The following is a 7,025-nucleotide window of genomic DNA, read 5'->3' on the forward strand; positions in this document are numbered from 1 at the left end:
CTCTCTCTCTCTCTCTCTCTCTCTCTCTCTCTCTCTCTCTCTCTCTCTCTAGTCGCGCGCCTTCCTATGAGTTCTTCACATACACTGCACACATAGATCATTTCACAATCATTTTTTTTTACACCGTTTCCAATACATTTTGGAATACAAAAATATCAAGTGCTAAAAATAAATAGGTGATGCGACCATCATGCAAACATTTTCATTTTCAAACACATTTTTCAGGGTAATTATTGAGTCATGAAGTTTGTACTTTTTCCAAACCTACCACACAGTCATGAGAGTCTATGTTGGTTACACCACACTGACTTTGATTTGGCTGACAAAAGCTTTTCAAATATCAATAGCATTTTAAAAAATGCTTCACTGCATTTCAAATAAATAATAATAATTGTGCCAAGCTTATGCCATAACTGCTTACAAGCTATGGGCAGTTAAACCACCTAGTCATTTTTGTTTTTAAGCCCAGCAAAAATATAAAAAAATGCTAAAAACTCATACTGAAAATGTGTTCATCACAGAAAGCTGTATTCAAGATGTTTTTGTATGAATTGAATTTTACAACTTTAAATAACCTACTAAAGAGAGAAAGAAAGGGTTAATTTTTGCAAGCCCCATTGAATCTGTCGGCCCTTGAGTCATTAACACCATCCACCTCACTCGCTACGGCCAGTACTGGACTTCCTAAATTTTGTCCACATCTGAGAGGTTGCATTGATATCAGGACCATGGACAGGTCCCTCTCACCTCTTCAAAGCAAATTACATGAAAACTGACCTGATTTGATGAGCCTAACATACAGCATTGTTTCTTTATTTCTCTGGATTTTCACATCTATGATGAAACAAAAGCAATTAAAATTGAATGAACATTTTGCATTACATAGCTTTGAACAACCTCCTGAGATATTTTTTTTTAACTGCGTGCACTCATTTGTGTGTGTGTGTGTGTGTGTGTGTGTGTGTATAGATAGATAGATAGATAGATAGATAGATAGATAGATAGATAGACAATGGCAATGAATCTACTAATACTGCTCACAGGAATCTGATTGAATTTTGGAAATGTTCTGTTTCCTCCCCTCCCTTCAGCACAGGCCATAAGCAACACATTAATCATCATCTCTTACATCTCCCCAACCGCCATGTCCCAGTTTCATTCCCCTCAGCCCATGCTCCATACTGCATGAGCTGCTATAACAAGATCCCAGGCTGGAAGGTCTTTCAGAGTTAAATTGCAAATATAAAAATTGAGCTCACTGAAGTGATAAATGGAAAATTAAATATTTCATGATGAAAAAACGACAATGTGTTTTTCTAAAGAAAGGTGAAGATAACCATAACCCACTTTTAATCATTCAGGCTCAGGTAACAAGTAACTTCTAATCACTTCACAAGCATATTTTAACTTTAATCAGTATGGATATAATTCCCTTCATAAGCAATTTATGCTTATATAAATTAAATTTTCCCAGGTATGTGCTAAACACAATTTTCTGAAAACAGTGTGCAATCTTTGCAGTCAATACATACAATGTATGGATGCTTTTTAGTTATCAAGCCAAATACACTATATGTATTCCCCGTATATGTTTGTAGAATTAAGAAGATGAGACTGACAATAAATCAAATAGATGCATAATTGAGATGCTAAAATTAGTAGTAACCAGTGGTGGACAGTAACAGAGTAGCTTTACTTCGTTGCTGTACTTAAGTACATTTTTCAAGTATCTGTACTTTACTGGAGTCGTTTTATTTTGAGTAACTTTTACTTTTACTTCACTACATTCCAAAGCATAAGATCGTACTTTTTACTTCACTACATTTCATAAAACATATCGTTACGCCTTATAATATATCACGTGCTCCGAGACGCAGAAGCGGTGTCTGATTCAAGAACGAACTGATTCTTTTCAATTAACATTTTAAATCGGTTCGCATATCGCACCAAACGATTCATTGACGAATTAGAATGAACCGATTGCAGTTGTTCTCGAGTCGACAACTCACTGATTCAAAGTGCGTAGAGGGTTGCCACTGAAATGCTTGAATGCAGACACATCAACATCAAGTGTCTCTATTTTAGTTTAAAAAAAAAACCGAAACATTAAAATAACACAGATTAAAATAATTCATGCACGTTCATATTCCCCGCTGCTGTAACGTTAACAGTTTTATTAAAATGCTACACATTTAGCCCTATGTGACGTCTGTTTTTATATTGTTTATCAACAGTATACTTTTTTATATTGTTTGGATTAACTAGCGGAGTAGACAGATATGAAAGTTTATTCATAACCATACTGAAAATAAGTAAATATTGTTAGCTGATGCTAACTGTCTAGCTAACAAGCTTGCTGGTGTGCTAAGTTGAGGTAATTCTTAGATATAAAGTCCAAATATTTTTATTCAACCACCTAGATAGATTACATCTGAGGGAAAAAGAAAGGATGTGATGTTCAGAACATGGTAACTACAGTAAATATCAAAGTGGGTAGTGATGCCCTCTGGGGGCATTTGGCCAGGGGTGTTTTTACACCACAGACAAGGTTTGAGAAGAAAAAAAATCATTATGAAAATATAATTATATTTTCCTTAAAATCCTTAAAATCACTTCAGGCCTTATTCTCATGTCATATATAACTGTGATGTTCTGCAAAACAACAAGCTTTACAAGCTTTATTTCTTACTGGTGAAAATCAGATGGTCAAATCTGTTTTCAGGTACATTGCAGTGTAAGCTTCATAGTGAACACTACTACATCACTCTCGTCAACGTAGTCCATATCAACAACAAAAATATATCTTGACTACATATAGTGGTTATTTTGGGAAAATCCCAGGTATTTTGAGCAGTAGGATTATAAAAAAATATGTGCTAATATAAAATTAAATTAGCCTATATAAAATTGCAAAATAAATCTATCAGTACTTTTCTACTTAAGTACATAAACAATCTAGTACTTTTGTACTTTCATTCGAGTAAAATTGAAAAAGGAGTACTTTTACTTTTACTGGAGTAATATTTTATTATACGTATCTGTACTTTTACTCAAGTACTTGATTTACTTCGTCCACCACTGACAAAAACCAGCAACTCTAGAAGAAATGTTGTAGCAGTTAACATTTTTGACTCAAAGTAACAATAGCAATCAATTCAATCTGACATCAAAGGAAAAGTTTACCCCACTTTGTCATGTCAAATGAACTTGGTAAACAGTAACTATTAAAGCTTACCTGAGCCCAAAACGTGATGGCATCCACAACATGAGTGACAACCACCAGTTCCACTGGATCAATAAAAACAATAAGCAAAGTTCATTGATCAAACATTAGCTCGTAGGTAACGTTAAAACCACGAGAAAAGTGGCTACCCAGCTAACAGGGAACGTTCCCATAACTTTCACTAACGTTATGTAAATGTTAGAAAAAAACGTTCCTGACAACTCATTTTTGTTAGCTGGGTACTTACTTGTTTCAGGCTGAATCACGGACTGATCCATGAGATTTGCCTAAAGTCAACAACATGGCAGCCATTATATAAGAAGTTTTAGCTTTCAGCGGGGTTCTAATGATAGTAATTTGAGTTTTATTTTGAATATGAAGTCGACTTACCAACATTTATCGACCTGCTACTGAAATGTCCCTTGCTAGTCCACAGATCGATCAAAATCGGTCAATTGCGGTTTGTTCTGTAAGTTAAATTGCTTGTGGATAGCGAGAAATATACTGGCAATAAGTTCACTCTGGTAATAATGATGCAAACTGCAGTACATAAAAAATCGAGTACTTTTGTACTTTCACTCGAGTAAAATTGAAAAAGGAGTACTTTTACTTTTACTGGAGTAATATTTTATAATACGTATCTGTACTTTTACTCAAGTACTTGATTTGTGTACTTCGTCCATCACTGGTAGTAACTATAATCTATAGTTAGCTATAATCCATTAAAGCTTTAGTATATGTTGTGCATGGCACACATGCATGCTCCCACTTTCTCTCTCTGTGTCTTTTGGCACTCTTCAATGTCCTTTTTTAAGCTCATGGCTGTTTATCAAGTGGGTCGTCCTCACATTAACATGTTACTGCTCCATCCTCTCTTCTCCTCCTGGATAAGCCCCTGTGAAGCTGCACATATATAAGCAGAAAGGGCATGCTGTGGGCAAGGAGATTGGCTGCAGGACTAATGGCCATTCCGCATGGCATGGACCTAAGTGTGACACACTGAGAGAAGTTCACATGATATAGTGTGTTTTAGCCTATAGTTATATCACAGGCTACTGTGTTTGTCTTTCTGGCTTTTCTTTTGTAGAAAACAATACACAAGGTATTTCATATATTGTACAGACTAAGATATTGTACACTTCACTGAAAACTTTGCTGAAATGGTGCTCAATTATTATGAATTATTATTGGTGCTCAGTTATTATTAATGGTTATAATCAATATTGAAAACAATGACGAATGATGAAGAATGAAAAAGACAAAGAGAGGCAGAAAAAAATGACTTCTCATCATCTATTTCCTCCACACATAATTTCACCCCATTCTTGCCCTATCCAGTTCTGTCATGCCTCCATTTGAAAGATGCCAGCCCTTTCAAACCTTTTCATTTATGCACACACTGTCACACACACACTCCATTTTAAAAAAGTGAGTCCATCTGTCTGGGTGTTTGCAAGTAACCTTAGCATCAGTCTCAGCTCATGATAAAATTTCCTCTTCACACTATGACTTCACTCATGCGTGGATGAGAGGCAGTGACACTGGAAAATTCAGCATTGGGAATGATGCTTTTTTTTCCGATTCCACCCCTTTTGACTTAGAGAAACATCTTTAACTAAAATATTGCTCACTTGTCTTAAATACCTAACAACATCAGCTAAAGCTATGTCAGTATATATTATAATTATAATAAAGGGCAGTGTTGGGTGTGGAAACTGCAAGGAAGAAGAAGCTGTCATTCCACCCCCACCTCGCCCAGTGTGTGTTCAGGTTGTATTAGGCAGTAGTCTATGTGATATAGGTTACAGAGTGAACTGACTGGTGGGGTGGGAGGACAGATAACCAGCAGGAATCAGACAAGCTGCTTGAAACAATGTGTGAGACAGCAATCATGGGGGAAAACGCAGAGGCGAACGTGTGTGGGTGGGCTTGGAAACACACGCTGAGTAGTGTCACGCTCAAGCACAAATGCAAGATGCTGAAAATAACTTTAAAACCGTTGAGACACATTTTTGAAGAGTGCTTTACCTGTTTTAGGTATTATTCAACTCAGTCTTCTAACTTAAATTTCCCTGCTTCGACTATCAATAGAGCATATCAATATACCAAAAATAATTTCTTATATTGCGCACTGTAATATCAAAATGACTGATAGCATTTGAGAGTGAAACATTTCACTGGTGCTGACTTTTTGTGCTTATCAAACTGATATCCACATATTCAAAGGCTTACACCTCCATGTTAGCCTGTCTAGTTACACAAAAGCAGCGGCTCTACCACAGTAATTAGTCAAATGACTGTGGAGGAGGATCTCGCTGTAAAATGCTCAAAGGGAGGAAATACATATACAGTAATTGGCTACATAACTGAGAACTGTTTTTCAACACTCCTTCACACATTTGTGTGATTTTGATATGTATACTGTAAAACTATACTGTCTCTTTAGTGAGTAAGTTCATAAATTGTACCCCTAGGGGGCTCTGTAGTGTATCTTAACATTTTGAAGTCTGAGGCTTTAATTAACTTTAAGTTAAAGTAGGCTACTTAAAATAGATAATAGCTCATCAAAAACATGTCCAGATGAAGGTCATTATACTAAAAAACACTGAGTGAGATGATTTCCTCAGCCGTCTGAATCTAATGGGACTGCTTTAAAGGTTTCGAAAGTAGACCTGGCTCCAGACACAGTCAACCCTGGAAAATATATCAGCAAAATCACGCACTAGCTGTCTCGGTGTCTGTTGCCATGGCAACTAACTAACCATCTGGTCAGGTTCAAGACACTTTCTTCCTGCCCTTCCCTTTTTATATAAAGAAATTCAGGTTTCTCTTTTTATTAAATTTATTGGCATGGCCTATTTGTTGTGTGAATGTGGCAGCTAGGGAAGCGTGGGGCATTCTCCATTTAGCACGCTTCATTACATTCCAGACACATTTCATATTCTGACTAGTGCAAAGACACCCGTAGGTCAATATACAGGAACAGTTCAGACCCTGACTCATGCTCATGCAGGTCTCATGCTAGGTTAGTAACATGCATTACAATAAATCAGCAGGAACTTTTATACAGCACTTATGACGGGTAAATTAACTTTGATATTATGGCATCAAAACAAAATGCAGCTTCTATTTTCTCATACACACTCCATTTTATAGCAAGTGTATATAGTTTGGGGTATTTCTGCGACTTTGGGGCCCCCTAAGTGAGTAAAATTCATTGCCATAAAGCAATCGCCCATTTCGCGGAATTTCGTACCACTCACCAAACTATAATATACCCAGAACAGACATTTGAAGGGATGCATGGAAAGAAACCGAAGCCATTCACCTTATTAGATGTTAGTAAATCTTCAGAAGATATTGAAACTGATATTTCAAGGTAAAAAGCTACATACAGTTGCTTTAAATCTTGAACTATCTAATGCACAAATTTTCATTTCTACATTTACATGTTGCACTTGAATAATTTCATTTTGTGTGTTTGGCCAAAACATTTGGGAATTATGAGGATGTGTAGCCTACATTTAACTGTCATTTAGAAGGAAATGATAAATCAATAAATCATGTTTTATTTTGTCAACTTTAGCGTGATTAGTGTTCCTTTTGGTTAGGTTTATTTAAGCTCTTTATTTATTTATTTATTTTAGCTTTATTTGTTGTTAATTCAACTCAACTTTTAGTTGTTGTTTTTTTAGCAGAAAAAGTTATCTCCATTTCTAGATTTTATTTCTAAATTGACTTTTAAGAATATGATGAGCTTGGGAGAGATATAAGTAAGAAAAAGACTCATAGGTCATGAGGT

The sequence above is a fragment of the Sinocyclocheilus rhinocerous genome, unplaced genomic scaffold (genome assembly GCF_001515625.1).
Source record: "Sinocyclocheilus rhinocerous isolate Xijiao unplaced genomic scaffold, SAMN03320098_v1.1 scaffold1085, whole genome shotgun sequence".
NCBI classification, from domain to species: domain Eukaryota; kingdom Metazoa; phylum Chordata; class Actinopteri; order Cypriniformes; family Cyprinidae; genus Sinocyclocheilus; species Sinocyclocheilus rhinocerous.